Raw genomic sequence first — 17401 nt, 5'->3', positions numbered from 1 at the left:
TTCACTATTCCACTTCCCCTTACCTTGGGAGAAAAGCAAGCCTCACCACCTCGTGAATTCGGTTCCTCCAGCTCAGCCACATGGCATTGCCAACCTCTTTCCTGTTCCTATACCAATAGTTTAGGAAATTTTACTACTTTAGTTTACCAAATGTGTGGTCTACCACAATTTACTTTGCTGCCTATTTCTTGATATTAAATCTCTTCTGGGTTTCTCTCATGAAAGAGTACTTGCCTCAAACTTTGATCTTGGCATTCAAGAAAATTATTTTCTCTTTCTTTCTTTCTTTCTTTCTTTCTTTCTTTCTTTCTTGTACCAACACATAGAACTCCAACCTGCTTCAACACATAGGCCATGCTAAGCAATTGACTCCTAACAAATGCAGAAATGACATTATTTTGGTGCTTATGAATGGGCAAGTTCCACAAACTGAAGCAGTCAAGGAGGCAACAAATGAGGCAATGTAATCCCTTACGTAAATTGGTCCCAAGCTGTTAAGGGCTTTATATACCAATGGCATAACCAGTCCTTTTTTTTCAGGGGGTACACAAGGGTATGCAGTACCAGTACCTCTTTTTGTTGTTGTTAAAAAGTGTGGCACTTCAAGAGGTTTGGCAGTGTATCTATTGGTCTGTGTATGTTAAGAGGTAGGGGAAACTTAGCACTGCATGGCTTGTTTAGGCAGCATAATGGATACTCCTGCCCCACCTCATTTAACTTATTAATAGTAGGCAAACAGTGTGCGTGTACATGCAACAAGGGGAGTTGTTTTGGAGCAATGGCTACTCAGTCACCTACTGATTGAAAATGGCTACAACTTCATTGGTTACAGCTGACAGAGCCATAGGATCCAATCTGTAGGTATTGCCTGCCAGAACCAATTAGCAGTACTAGGAGGCTCCTGTGGGTGGGATTTGGGGAGTAGCTTGGAGCCTGCAGGCACTGCAGATTAGCTTCTGTGGGTGAGGACAGTCCAGTCTATTATGTGGCAGTTGCCACTAGCGTGTCAGCAGCCACTGTGTGGCTGGGTCCATTTTATCCCCTCACATCCATGTGGGAGCACAAAAGAAGGTTGCAAGGCAATGTGGGGATCCGTCATTACTATGTGTGCATACCCGCCAAGTGTCCCGATTTTCCAGTGACAGTTCCAGAATTCCAAGAGCCATCCGACTTGTGATTTGAACCTGGAGTGTCCCTGTTTCCTCTGCCAGTGCTGCTGCTGCGGAGCTCAGAGAGGAGGATGAGTCAGCACTTGACCTGAGTGTCGGCAGTGTCGGCTGTGAGGAAGCATCCTATTGCCTCTCCATGGCCGCTATTGCCAGCCTGCTCCCTGGGGCAGCTCGTAGCAGCGGCTGGAGAGCAGGCGATGAAGAGGAGAGACTGCCACCATTAAGGCCAAACCCCAAGGGACACACTGGCTCTGAGGGGTAGGCAGAGGTCAGGGCTGCCCTGGGTGGGAAGAAAGTGGAGCACAGGAAGTGTTGACTTTTTAACAAAATAATGCTTTGTGCATCTGCATCTAATCTTGCCCCTTTCTAAAATTTATTTATTGGTGTGTGTTTTTCTTTTTGTATCAAAGAGTAAAAAATAAAATAAAATTGGGATTAAGGGGTTTTCTCAGGACAGTGGAGGGCATGTGTGCTGTGTCTGGTTAGTGTAGTGGTTGTTGAATGCTTGGGGGGAGAGGACCAAAAAATAGGGGATCGAGGAGAGTCAGTTTGAGGGGAGTGAGAAATGTCCCTATTTTCACCTGAGGAATGTTGGAGGGTATGTGTGTGTGCATCTCTATCCACAATCCATTTTAACCCTCTCTTCTTTGTTTGCCTGCATTATTATTTAATTGGCTTGTCTCTTTTGGTCTGGAAGTAACATCTCGTGTGCTTATTTAGTGAAGAGCTTACAATCTTAATGCCATCTCATAATGGAAAATGACATCAATAATGAAACATCGTGTTTATTTCCCTCCACCAGTATAACAATAGCACAGCAATACATGGTGGATTTCAAGAAGGGCCCCTGAGACAGGCAGGTTTCCATCATCCTTCAATTTGTGTCTTCAGGAGCAGTGAAACAAGGACAGTGTAGATGTATTGGAATAAATCTGTCCAAAATGTCTTAAGAGTCTTTGAGCATTGTTCTAACTATAATGGTTGCTTGTAACTGTCATTTGATTTTCCTTGAGTTATTTGGAATGTCAGAGAGAGTTAAAGAAGGAAACTTTCACAGAAAACAGAATAAATAAAAATAGGACTTTATTTTTCACATGTCTGAGCATGTTAGTGCTTTCTTATATATGATTAGACTATGCTGGGTCCCTAAACATGTCTGAGGAGAAAAACAGCCAAGTGCTTCTTTGCTTTCTGCATTTCTGTGGTCCCTGTTGTGTTGCCTGTATTTTTCAGCAGTACTGCTTTATGGTATTTAAAGGTAATGACATATTTAAGGCAGGAGTTAATTCTATTATTATTGCCATCATCATCTTGTCTTAAGCATATGAGGTCCGATTCAGGCCATGAACAACTTTGCAGTTTGCTAGACTTAAGTGTTTGCATCTGCACAGCATAAAGTTTTGCCTTGGGTCCTTCCAGAGAGCCCTGCATTTTCATAAATTATTCCTAGTTAATATACATTGTGATAATAATGATTGTAGTAACTAATGCAGATGAGACCTCTAATGGTAGAGGTATATTTTCTTATGAGGATAATGCTGTAAAGGGCATGATTTATAACAGGTATATAATAATATTTCCTTGAAATTTGGGGTCTTAGGCTGAAATATTTGTTTTTTTAAGATTCATATGAAAGTCACAATAAACACTGAAAGCACTAATTGTATGCAGGTATCTAGCCAGCGGCATTTTGCAAGTATAATTACAATGCAGGAATTTATGGCAATAATATCTCACTACACTATCAAAACGTAAAAGTGAAACACAACTAGTAAACAATTTTATGGCAATTTAACACAGAGCAGACAGCCATATAAATAAGTAAGATGAATCTTAAAATGGACACTATGCAGAATTTATTGCCATTATTTTATATTACCTACTAACCAGAGGATATAGCAATACCAAATTATATAAAAGGTGAGCATTGCTTTCAGTTCTTCTGACCAATGCTTCCCCTCCCCTGAAAAAAGCAACCCATGACACTGTTACTCCAATACATGTTTAAAAATGACCTGAAACTGTGCAGGCCTTTGTGATGAAGACCTGCAGGGTGACTAGGCAGCTTTAAAGCAATAACTTGCTTTCACTGAAGTCAGCTGCAGTTAATGTATCTGTCATTCTGAAATGTTGGATGAAATCTAGTGGAAATGTTGGTGGCAAGAACATGAAATGGTCTTGTTGAGACTGAAGATGTCCGAAAGCCGATAAAGGCATAGCCATCCCATTCATCAAACTGACAGTGGGAAACTCAAACACTGGAACAAGTATACAGATGTCGAGCTTGATGATGGTTCATTAGAATTTTTCTTATATTTATTCTGCTTCTCCTGTGAGGGCAGCTGTACCACATTTCATATTTAATCATTAAGGCTGGTTGCTACACACTCAAGTGCTTCCACATCTCTGAAATTCAAGGACTATGGTTCATTTTGAACGAGAGAGAACACTGGAGAATTAGGATGTCTTTGTAATGTGTGTTTGTTTACAAAAGTGCAAGCAGAACATACTGGAGACAGATATGCTCCTCAAAGCAGGCAGCACACTCACTGATCCTGCATCACATTCTCAAAGCAACAGTGTGCCCCTTTGCAGTCATCAAAACCATCACCAGTTCATTGATGTTCACAGTTCTCTGTCTAATCTGCGTCTTCCCAGTTTCCTACTGCATCTGTCTTCTGATCTAACCCACCCCCCACTGTTCTCTGAAACTACCCTTCAGTAAATCAGCCATTAAGATAAACATCCAGTTAGAACATTTATTGCAAATTCCCAGTTCCTTCTCTGATGGGCATGATATTTCAGAGGGTGGAAAGACATGAACCATTAAGGATCTGCCATTTGTGAGGCCCTTGATCAGCATTAGTTTCTAAAGTCAAACTAGATGGGATCTAATTGATCTAACTGCACTGTTAAAAATCTGGTGCTTAGAACTGGGCACATCTCTTTACAAAATGCCACCAAGGGAAGGGGGAATACATAACAGGATAACAAAGCCAGAAGGTGGAGAAAAATATTTCTGTATAAACTGCTTACTGTCTTACATATTGTTGGTTCATGGAATGAACAAAGATCCTGTGGAGGCTCCCCCTTAAAGAACGAAGGGAGTTGATATTTTTGCCAATGTCCTCTTTCTCTTTCCACCTGGCTTACTTTTCCCCAAGTCTTCCTGAATGGTGTATTTGTAGGGGGCTGCAATATTCTTAAGATGCATCAAAGCGGAGACCTAGTGGAGGAAGTTAAGAAGATAGGAATTCACTCTGCACTTTGGGATTCGGAGAACAACCATGGGACAAAACAACCAAGACACTTTTGGGGGAGGGCTACAGAGGGAAATAGGGATGTGAGTGGCGCTGTGGGTTAAACCACAGAGCCTAGGACTTGCCGATCAGAAGGTCAGTGGTTCAAATCCCCATGACGGGGTGACTTCCCGTTGCTCGGTCCCTGCTCCTGCCAACCTAGCAGTTCGAAAGCACATCAAAATGCAAGTAGATAAATAGGTACCGCTCTGGTGGGAAGGTAAACGGCGTTTCCGTGCGCTGCTCTGGTTCGCCAGAAGTCGCTTAGTCATGCTGGCCACATGACCCGGAAGCTGTATGCCGGCTCCCTCGGCCAATAAAGTGAGATGAGCACCGCAACCCCAGAGTCGGCCACGACTAGACCTAATGGTCAGGGGGCCCTTTACCTTTTACAGAGGGAAATAGAAATTGGTAAAAAAAACCCCACCAAAAACAAAACAAAAACCCCACCTCTCCCTTCCACCAGGATTGTTCTGTTTCATACACAGGTAGCCTGGATCCAACCAAAGATTTCTAACAAATCAGAACAAAGAGCAGCTTTGAGAGATTTTAGCAGGGAAATGACACAAGGAAAGAGTTAAACCCCTTTGCCCATACCACAATCTCCTTTGGATCATTCCTTTCTCTATCTACTTTTGTAAAGAAAGAGACAAAGCAGCTTCAAGCATAGGATTATGAAACAGAAGAAAACTCATGTCTAATTGGACCCTAAGCAGGCAATAATCAAGCACCAAGATAGCTAAAATTGTAACCCTGCCCTCCCCTGAAGCTTGATTTTATGTGTAAATGCACATCTTACTGACGGTAATACATGGACGCTTAAATGGTGCTGCAATGCAGAGCTGCATGCAAATACTAATGTAGGTGAGGCAAGGCAATTTGTAAATGCAAGAGAGGTTCCAAGCCACACAAAATGCTTCAATTCCGCTGCAGTTATTTATTATCTCTATCATTAGTCAAGTTCACTCACTCATAACTTATGGAACAGTCCTAAGTTTGGGAAGCTGGCATAAAAGACTCGGATCCAAACTGCATTCAGGAGAGGAAAGCAAAGAGAGAAGAAGCCAGCAAATAGAGAGAGAGAGCCAGCTCAGCCATTATTACTCTGGGAACGGGTCCCACCTGTTCGTGCACAAGAAAAAGTTCCCAAGTGCCCTTATCAGCTGTGTATGAACTCTGAGTCTGCTCAGAGATAGCTCGTGGGAAGCAGCTAGACTTTGTCAGCACAGGAATGCAAATAAATACCCCTATTTATCTGCATTCCTGTTCAGGCAAATTCAAGGACATGGCAGCCCTAGCAATACTTACCACAGCAGCCAATCACACAGCCAAAATAACCCACGGCACAACACACTGTGAACACATAACACACCTGCAGCACACCAACAGCCCACACAACCCAAGCACGCACGCAAGCTGAAGTCACATACTTGTGGGTGTGCAAGGCCACCTGGCATGCTACAACAGAATACATTGCATGGTCACTGAATGCACCTTTGGGGTCTTGAAATCCTGTGTTTGCTGCCTGCATCGTGTGTGAGAGAGGTGCATCTGTGCAGAAATACGATACTGACTTGTGCCACGCTGCTCAACATGGCAATGATGTGTCAGCTGCCTGTTGGCATTGAACTGAGTGAATAGGGGCTCCTGGGTCCTGTGGAGGGGGGATGGCCAGGGAGTACTTTTGGCTATGGGGTGCCCCCAGTCCAGTTCCAGGGAATTCTTGGTTGGCCTCTGATGACCCCCTCACTCCACCCCTATTGAGATGGTGGCTCACATCCCTGTCCCCAATCCTCTCTTTTCCAGGTTGACTCCATGACTTGTGGTGTCCCTGCTCATGTTCCTGGCCCTCCCCTGAGGCTCCATCTCTCCCCCTCACAAGGCCTTGGGGCGTGTTGTAGTGTTCTGGCTCCACCCCCCTGCTGCTGCTGCTTGGATCTCCAGCTAGTGGGAAATGGTTTGCCCACATTGTGCTTTGTTTCTTTGTTCTCTGTTTGGACTGCTGGAAAAAAATCGGGGGAAAAGCATTAGATCAAATCACTATAAACTGTTGTGGTGATTCAGAGGTTTAATTTGAGATCAAGCTGGATTTGAGTTTGTTGGTTTCTCTGGTAACCTTCCTCTTAGATAATATATGTTGGCTCATATTATGGATCTATGATCTGCATTCTTTTACAGTGGACACTCAGGTTGTGAATGTGATCTGTGCAGGAGGCACGTTCGCAACCCTCAGCGTTCGCAACCCGCAGCACTGCATCTGCGCATGTGCAGGTTACGATTCAGCGCTTCTGCACATGCGCAAAGTGCAATTTAGCGCTTCTGCGCGTGCACTACCGCCGAAACCTGGACGTAACCCGTTCTGGTACTTCCGCATTTCGCCGCGTCCGTAACCCGAAAAAACGCAACCTGAAGCATCTGTAGGTATGACTGTATTGGTATTGTTGCTGCGGGTTTGTCATGGCCTTTGGCTAGAACAACAAACTTATATCGAAGTAAATTGAAATATTAAGAGTGACTTTTATTTCTAATCCAAATTTACCACAGCCCAGTTCAAATTTGACATTCTCGATTTGTTTTTATTACTGTAAATAAGTTGCATCAAGGTGAATCTCAATGCTAGGTTGCAGAAGAAAATCAATATCTTTTATAATGGCTTGTTAACTCTTTATTGCTTTTTCAATGCCTTTAATTTTGGAACCCTGTCCCACTTCCACTATTGATAAGCACACCAAACCTTCAAGCACGGCTTTAATTCATATGCTTCTAATGCTGGGCTATCGAATTTGCTCTTCACCTGCAGAAATCGAGGACTGGAAAACAGATTTTCCTTTTAAGCCCATAGCGGGATTGGCGGAACATATATACACACTGCCACCTTCACACAAATGTTATCCCCAGACAGAACTGCACCCATCTGTTTAAAGTTGACATAGTATATTTGACTAAACCCACAGATACACAGTGGGTTTTCTAGTAAGGTACAGAAATAAGAACTAATGGGGAAATTATCAAACAACTGAATAATAGCACAGAGAACAAAATGGAGAATATAGAAAGCTGACTTATACTGAGTCAGACCATTAGTCCATCTAGCCCACTATTGTCTACACTGACTGGCACCAGTTCTCCTAGATTTCAGAGTTTCTCCCAGCCCTACCTGTGGATGCCAAGGATTGAACCTGGGACTTTTTAATTCTTAAAATATAAAATGTGATCAATAAATATGGTGATGATATTATTATTATTATTATTATTAATAATAATAATAATAACTGATTTTTCTAGGTCACTCAGGGTTTAGGCTCAGTTTTAGCACAGAAACTGCTGTGGTTGCTCTGTATAATGACCTCTGTTGAAAGAAAAACAGGGAAAATGTGTCCCTGATAATTCTCCTCAACTTTTCAGTAGATTTTGATACCGTTGACCAAGGTATTCTATTGGAGCAGCTGTCTGAGTAAGGCTTGGGTGGCACTGCTTTGCAGTGGTTCTGGTCCTAACTGGATGCTTGTGGAGGCTCTTTGGCCCTGTTTAGCCATCAACATGGGGTTCCTTAGGGTTCAATATTATTCCCCCATGCCGTTTATCATCTACATTAAATCACTGAGTGGGGTGATCCAGAGTACTGGTGCATCCTGTGGATGGCTATCTAACAAGGACAACCCATTTGCCTTTTTACTCAGACCACAAAAATAATAGCTCAGTCATTAAAGTCCTCTTCAGGTGTTCAGTTTCAACACATGGTAGGCAACTGCATGGGGTTAACCTTGACCTTTAAATTATGGTTGTATGTGCCCAGTATCCTCTCTGGCCAATAGGGATGGGAAATCAATCAATTTTGGTTTCTCTGTTTTTCTCTCCCCCCCCCATCTTAAATTCAGTTGTCCACATTAGCACGTCCTCCATTTTTTTTGAAGTCTTTATGAAAGTTAGTGTGAATTTTTCCTAATCTACACATTTGTATGCAATTTTGTTTAATAGTTTTGCAAACCAGTTTTCCCTACCACAATGCAGTTTATTTCATTTTTTTCCTATTATTTTCACTGCTATATGCATTTAAAAAAACACATTTTACCCTAGCATGTGCATTTTTGTACTCTACTTGGCTAGAGAACCACATTGCAAAATTCAGGGAAGTGCGAATTTCAAAGAATGGCTGTGTCTCAGTTTGAATTTGATTTTTTTTCCAGGGCAACTGATCACATACGGATGTAGACATTTGTGTGTACTTTTCAAGGCTTTTAAAAGTTAATTTCTACCCAAGCATGGTTACTTTGTATCTGCAGAATCTCTAATTTCTCCTCATTCCACATACTGATCCATATACCTGTCTACTACCTGTGGTGATAGTTGGTGCTGGGGTGGTGAAGAAGGAAAGAATTGTGAGGTTCAATTTCATTTTTTAAAAGGAAGCAATCATGAAAGTAATGTTCAGATTATTAAAATGTATAGAAATATGCTAATATTTCAGTCAGCTCCCTTCTCGAAGCATTTTCCCCATGCCATTAAATAACTCTTTGAAATAAAATGCTGGCTCAAATGGCTGTTTTAAAATATGAGTTTTTAATACCATAAGACTTCATAGTGTCCTTCTGAGGATTTGAAATCCTTTGAAAAAGGCAGCTGGAATGATACTTGCATCTATGGTGTAGAAGTGATGTATGCCTCCATCCCCACATATTGTATACCCGTATGAAGGTCATGTTGAAAGGCAGACCAGGCAGTTGATAGGATAAGGCGGTGGTAAGAGTTACATGCAAAAAGAGTCAGTTCAGAATCATCTGCTTCTTCCTACCTTAATGGAAAACAAAATATGCATAGAGGCAGAAATGGTGTCTCCCTTCTCTCCCAGCTCAGTGTATTGCTATAACAGTCTCTGGTCAAACAGAATGGCACAGTTTAGCTTTCTCTTTATTTATTACGTTTACTCTTACAACCTTAAAACAGCACTTGCATTAGCTTACAAATGATACATAAATAATATAAGACTAAATAAAAATACTACCACTGAAACTACAGAACAATAAAATGCCACAGTAAAATCAGATGTGCTGTGTTGACACCTGTCCAGCCTAACAGTTTACCGGTTATGCTTGTTCTCTTTTGAGAGCCATAACCTGAGGGCGGGATGGTGGCAAGGGTTGGGGCTTAGCAGAGCCAATCTGACGTGCTTGCCTGTGTATCCATGAAGTCCCCACCTCAAACTCCCTGGCCCAGCCCCACACCATCAAGGTAAATGTCAGCAGTGCCAGGTCTTGTATTCTGTCAAGGTTACATTTGTTTTTTAAGATGTTTGTCTTGACCATGACCCAGTAGCTGAGGGAGATGGAAGGAGAAAGACCACACACACACACACACACACACACAGAGAGAGAGAGAGAGAGAGAGAGAGAATGTGGCTGTTATGGATAAAGAATCACTAGGATCTATTTCTCATGGATAAAGGGATAGATCTGGTCAGGAGGGGGCTATGTCTCTGGCCTCTATTGTCATCCCTCCACCCACCCCTGCTACTGCTTACCCATCCATCCTTGATAAGCTCACTTTGGAGGAGGAGACACTAGGGTGGCATATTTGGGGACCCCACCAGAATTTATGGTGAGGTGGTACCTAGAGGGCGCCATGTCTAGGGACCACTTAATGCAAGCCTGGCCTTAGTTTTTTTAGATCTGATACATCCCCATATTATAATGAATTGTGCCATGTTTTAAAGGCCAAAAAATATCTCACACTTAAAAAACAAATCCTACCATTTCCCAGTCAATCCCCCATTTTAATAGAATGATCAAATACATCATGGTAAAAAGGCTAGTGTAGCCCTACTCAGGTGTTAGGTTTTTCGTTTCATTTATCTTCATTGCAGAGAGTTTTAGTCTTGTGTAACATAATGATTGTCGCTCATTTCCATTCTTTATGCTTTCCCAGACCATAGCAAGCACCACATCTCTCATCTGAGACTCAGCCATTCTCAAATGTCTGTTATGTTTGCAATTTAATCTGTGTAAACTCTTCCCTTCAGGCCTGTTTGAGCCATCCATCCCTGTGTTCTTTGAGTGCTGTCTTCTTAAATTTACTTAGGTTTCGATTTTTGTGGCCAACAGCAAAGTCCCAAAATCCTGAATGTATACAGTGGAGGTGATGATAACATATCATAAAGAACTGCAGAAAGTTAGGATTCTGCAATAGTGTAATGAAAGACATGATTTTTTTTTTAAAAAGCCAGAATGATCAAGTGAAAGAAGTGAAAATATGTTAGAATCAGCATGTGCCTTAGAACAATGAAGAGTACTCAATTGTTCAGAAACCTCTCCAATGCCTGTTCTTCATAATGTTAACCTTAAGTTGGGATGAAAATGCTTAGACAACTGATTTCTATGCTGCTGCTGGTTATACTGCTGTATCGGTAACCACATCAACATCTAGAATTATTAAGCTATGTTTTAAATAGCAGGGACAGCCAATAAAGGCAGCGCCCTGTACAGAATAGCATACTGGATAAGAATGGCAAATGGAGTAGCTTGATATTTGGAACTCAGGTGTGCATCTCTGCCTTGGAGTTAATTTGTGGCCTTCTGATTCAAATTATGTGCACAGGAGAGGGATAGGAACCTGTGGCTCTCCAGGTGTTGTTGGACCCCATTCTTCATGGGTTTACACACACAGACCATACAGTAGTCTGGAGCAGGCTGCATCTGACTGGGAGAAGGGGATGTCAGGGGGTGTAGTTTAGCCCTTCCCCTCTCTGAACCTTTTCCAGCTACAAACTGTGGCGTTCGTACGGAGCCCCCAATCATCTCACGGACTTTTGACCTGTACACCACTAATCCGCTGCCACCAACCAGGTCCTCCCTGGTAAAATCCCTTCAGTCTCAGTCAGCTTTTCAATTAATAAAGAAGAGTATTTTATTTCAGACACAAACAAAACCTTTACAGCATTCCAAACTTGTTGCTCTTTACTTTCTTAGTCTTATTTTCCCCTCTCTAACTCTTCTACCTCCCCACACTCAAGAACCCATGGCCCTAGCTGTCTCTCTATTACCAACTGCCTTTCCCAACCTGCCAACCCACGAAATCCAACCAACTACTCACCACAACTCCCAATGAACTCCCCCCAGAACTCCTCCCAGAACTAGTTTTATAGACCCACTGACTCCACCCCCCGGGTCCTGTCTGTGCAACCTACTTAACTATTTCACCTCCAGCACTCTCTCATATATGTTAACGTCACACAAACCACATGGGGAAGTTGTTTTTGGAAGTCACAATTATAAACCACAAGTGAAAGTTATTTTTCACTTCCAGGTAAAAGCCATGGAGAAAAGAAATGCAGGGAGTAATAGCAGTCATCAGCATCCCAGGGTATAGTTTCAAGGCACATAAGAATACCACCTGCTGAAGCTAAGCAGGGTTGGGTCTGGTCAGTGCCTGGATGAGTGATCACATGTACAACACATTGGGCATCATGTTGAAGAAAGGCAGAATGACAGTGTAATAAAATACATAAATAAAAAGTAACCCAAAGACAGTGTGGTGTAGAGGTTAGAGTGTTGAACTAGGACCTGGGAGACCAGGATTCAAATCCCCACTCAACCAGGAAACTCACTAGGTGACCTTGGGCCAGTCACTGCCTTTCAGCCGAACCTACCATGTATGCCACCTTGAGTTCCTTGGATAAAAGATGGGGTGTAAATGCAATAAATAATAAAACAATACTGATCATAAAATAAAGAACTAATAAACCACCATAGGGAAAACCACTTCTTATATAGGTACATTGTACAATGAATGGGGTTGCACCAGCAGATGCCAAAGGTGTGTTCTGGTGACCGGGGCTTAGGCCTTCACTTTACCTTGGACACAGTTTGTGATCCTGAGCAAGTCACTTGTCTCCATACAGTCCAGAACTCTCCTTCCAATAAAAGCCAGCCAAATGCCTGCAGCAGGCAATGCAGAGAGGGTGCAAAGCACCAGCATTATTAGTTCCCGGCATTTGGGTTTTGAGGTGCAGTATCTCTGAAAAGGGAGGCTCCATTTAACTAGAGTGGCTGACAGGGGGAACTTTGGGTGAGTGGAGCCAAAGAAAGGTCTTGTGGGAGTGTCTTGGTGGGCTAGGTGGGTATCTGAGCACCCCTTCTTTTCGGAAGCGCTAGCAGTCCCTGATTAGAAATGCCATGCATTTGAACTGAAAATTGAAACCTATAAACATTTTGGCTCAGCTCTAAGATTACCTCATTTAATTAAAACTTTATGATTCACTTCCAACGCTGTGGGAAGATAAAATTTCTTATAGCATACTAAAAGAGGTTAAGATGTGGACCTTGGGAAATAGCATTTGACATGAAAATGTTTCTACACTGAGCATTTGAATAGTTAATGCCTTTCAACCATTTCACAACATCTACCCATGATTTGCTTTCTACAAAATTCAAATCTGGACTGTTTATTAATAGGCAGAAGATTTTTATGGTTATTCATGATGCTTGTCAGTATGTACCAACCCAAAACCACTGAACATGCATGCATACTATACCTTAAATGATTCCTAGAATTTGTTTTCAGTCCTGGGGCTTAACTCTGGAGCCAGATAACAACAACAACAACAACAACAACAACAACAACAACAACAACAACAACAACAACAACAACAACAAAGCAATAATGTCTTCGAGCATGTGCAGATTGCCTTTTCCTTACCACTGAGGGAAAAACTTGGGCTGGTATGCAGGGCTTCCTAACTGGGCTGTAGTGGATGTCGCAGTTAGACATTGTGTGGGCAATGTTTTTGAAACAAATAGCAGGTGCAGTGTGCCTGATCTGGATAGGCACTGGTGAGGAGTAGAAAGGCTTTAAATTTTTCTCCCCCTCCCACCCTGTAATCCCATAATTGATCACCCACGCCTGCTATTTGCCTTGGGAGGAAAGCTTCCATTAGCTCCCAATGCTACTAGCAGCTGCAGGAGAGAATCAGAAGCTTCACTGAGCTGGGAAGAGGATTAATGCCCCTCATTGCACTACTCTACTCAGCACCCTGATCTAGATCAAGGGCTCAGCATCTATGGTTTACACTTAATATGCAATAGCTAATTGCATGAAATGGCATTATCTGTAGTTTGGCCCTGAGAAGGCACAATTAGCTGACAAGACATCTCTCAACTGAGTTGGTTTACATCAGCCTTCCCCAACCTGATGCTTTGGCCTCCAACTCCCATCAGCCTCAGCCAGCATGGCATTTTGTCGGGGATGATAGGAGTCCAAACATCTAGAAGACAGCAGGTTGATAAGGCTGGTTTAGGTTCTAGTAAGACTCAGCTCGGAAACTCTTGTTTTTTAAATGAAAAGCTCCAGCGCTTGCATTTCTTCCCCCTATATATTGAAAATAAAATTTGATAGCTGGAATTTATTACAATTAAGCAATTAAAATAACTGAGTGTAAAAGAATAGGATAAAGATCAACCATCTGCAGTACAGATTACTAATGTGAATCTGTTTCCATGAAATAATAGCTGACCATACTGGAATGAGCCAGATGTTGGTATCACATATTTCTTTTGTCATTATTTATGAGCTCTGTCCTCATTCTCTCACAAGTACTTACCCAAAGCCTTCTGTTTACCAGTAAGCAGGATTCCCCAGATAAGACTGTAAATAAATTAGTAATAGGCTTTAAAGTCCTACAAAGGCTCAGCTGTACTACAATTGGATTCTCAATATGGCTTTATTATTTTCTTCCACTGAAAGTGCTAGGCATATAAAGTACCTAGTATCTTTTCAAACATGAATGCTTTGATGCAAGTCTTGGGTTTAAGTCTGCCTGGGGAGAAAGCAATTTACATGCCCATCAGAGTGCCGGGCCCTGCCCTCCCCAGTGCTATATAGTCAAGCCCCCATTTTCTTTTTTTGACAGTTGTTGCTGTCACAACTAATGGATCACAGGGGGTTGCAGATCAGGTGCCCAGAATGTTGAGTAGCTACCTGTAGTTTAAGATTTTGGTCTCAACCAGTAAACAGTGGTTTTACAACATGTTTCATACTCCCAGTAACATGTGGCAGAGATAGAAATAAGTACTGGGCTCTCTTGATTTAGCCCTTGCCAAGTGAAATGAGTTGAGCCACCATAAGAATATAAGAAGCCTGCTGTATCAGACCAATGGCCCATCTAGTCCAGCTTCCTGTTGTCACATTGACCAAACAGATGCCTGTGGGAAACCACTAAGCTGTTGGGATACTGCCAGGGAGACAAAGTCCATCTGGACTCCATGTCGTCTCCAGACGTCCATTGATCTCTCGTAGACACGCAGTATCAGCAATTAGTGACACGAGCTCCAGAAATAGCTTCCCACATTCCAGAGCCGAGCACGCTCTATCAGCAGATATGCACACAGCGAAAGATGCATCCAGGAGAGCATTATTTACAAGTTTATTCAGCGTTGGTCAGAACAAAGAAAAACATGACTGCCTGCTTCAGAGTCTCTGGCAGAGAGAGAAACGAAAGCAAAGACACAACATAAACATCCTGTGAAACAGGAAAATACGCAGGCTATGACACAAACATCCTGCTCCCTTTTAAGGTGGAACGGAAATATCCTAACATAAGCAGGATTTGAGCACAAGAGTACTCTCCCCTCCTGTGGTTTTCAGCAGCTGTGGAGGCAGAACATAGCCAATGGGAGCACTCTCTTCCACGAATTTGTCTAATATCCCCTTTTAAAGACTTCCAGGTTGGTGGCCATCACTGCCTGTAAGTCATACAAATGGTAGCTGCAGAGGCTTTCCTATACTTTTTCTATTTAAAACGCATTTTGCTGCTGCTGTTACTGCTGCAGCTGCTCTAAACAGCCCAGCAGGCAGACCTGCTTCCCCCAAATCTCCATGCCCCAGCCTCTGATGGAGCATAGGAGATTGAAATCACCTCTGAATATTGGGCTTGGGGATCAGGTTCTAGCTGTGGTTCACAGCCTATTAGTTCTCCATATTTGTTGAAGTTGGTTGGTTAGCCTTCACATGTCTGCCACTGTGTAGATTCCTGACTCTTGTTGGTGTTTGGACTTAATATGATTGTGGCTGAGGACGTGATTTCATTATGCTTAAAGGCTGCTGGAATCCTGCATACTGGTACTCATGCCCTGAAAACTGATAAAGGCTTTACTGTCCAGCCACAATATTCTTTCTGCTAGCTCTGTAGCTCCCACACTTGGAGCTGTGCACCCTGGAGAACCTCAGGTTGAAGGGGAAGTTGAGGTGTGGTGCAATCCAGACCAAGTCAATAGTGTGCTGTGGTGTTCCAGTGGGACACTCAATGAGTCTCCTCACCAGACCCAACAGCATGGTTTGATTGCATTAATCATTCTCTTAACCATCGCATTGGACTGAGAATATCATGGGAGCATGAAGCAATATCATAGGCTAGGGCGATTGAGCTTTGTTCTCCAAGACCTTTCTAAACATTCCACTTTTCTGCCAGCCAATGGGGTATGGTCACTCATCACTTCTTATGGGATGCTGTGGCTGGCAGTGACAGCTTTCGTTTTAAAGATGTCAGACTTGCTGACTTCTCTGGCAAGTCTTCAGAGACATTTGAAATATACTCAAGTAAGAGCTGCTGTGGGGACGTCTGCCAAAGCTGAAAATGTCAACGACTATTTTGTGTCATATTAAGTTTGGGATTTTGTGGGGTACTAGTGACTCTTTTTGATGGCTTGGATTTCTACTTGCTTGGACTCACACTCAATCAGAGTTACTTGTGATGAGGGAATTGGTTGTTAAATCACTCTGGGAATTGTAGCTGTAACTCTCTGCACCCTTCACAAACTAGTGTTCCCAGAATTCTTTGGCAGCGGGAGCCCTGACAATGTTTTAAAGGTATGGTGTGAATGTGGGCCTAGTTTCCTTCTGTTTAAAGTCCTCCGAGAGTTGTTGTTAAAGCAACAGTAACCTATAGTACATTAATGGCACAGATGGATAACAATCGAGCAAAAATTAGCATCAAGTCTCTGTTTGTCACAATGAAATTTTCTTTACAGAGCCAGCATGATGTATTTTGGTATTTTGTTCACGTTACCGGAACAAAAACTTTTGCAACACATTTTTTGATTATAAGAACCGGCTGTGTTAAACCTGCCTTGCCCATGTATTATGGTGTAATTTGAAACAGTCAAAAATAACAAGGTCAACATTTAGTCCAAGTGGTTGTTTTTGAAGTATAAGCCAGGATTTTTTATGCAGTTTATTGAAACAAGCCGTTATCTGCACATGTTATTTATTTATTTAGAACATCCCTTATCCTGCTTGTTAGCCTAAAGTTTCTCTTGCTGCAACAAAAAAGGAGACCACCAGGGGTGATATGTTGCATGAACCAGAAACATTGAGGCATCCATAATCAATAACCCTCCTTGGATTAGAGTGCCAGTCTGAAGATCTGTGGGCTGTCTCTGCACACTCTGTCTGTGCTATATTCATAAGATGTGTGTAAAGGTCCTCTTATCTTCCCCTTTCCAAAGTTGTTCCAGAATAGCTCAGGTGAGAAGGGTTCCCTCCTCCTGTAAACAGGATATGCTTCAGCCAGCATGGTGTGGTAGTGCCAGGGAGCCAACCACTTGACAGCAGTGTTGCTATCACTTACCTGGATGGTGTGGGGCATGGCAGTAGAAAGGTCAGGGTTTTGTGGGCACACAGCTGCAAATGCCAGATTAGCTCTGCTGGTTTGCTTGTACTTGCCCTGTCTTGCCCCTACAACATCTAGGTAGGTGACAGCAGCACCTCTGCAGCTCCACAATACTGCCTTTCCTTAGAAATCTGGATGTTTGAAGTATTATAGGTTGGAGAATTCTGTAAAGAGCCTTGTACAGCTATACAAATATTTAGCATCCAGAACTGGCCTTATGTGGGCACAGGGGACAGTGTTAGACAAACACTGTCCCAATCAACTTCTAGAGAGAT

This window comes from Podarcis tiliguerta (assembly GCF_965153285.1).
Source record: "Podarcis tiliguerta genome assembly, chromosome: 9".
Lineage (NCBI taxonomy): Eukaryota > Metazoa > Chordata > Lepidosauria > Squamata > Lacertidae > Podarcis > Podarcis tiliguerta.
The sequence above is the reverse complement of the archived record's forward strand: the minus strand, read 5'-3'. Positions refer to the sequence as shown.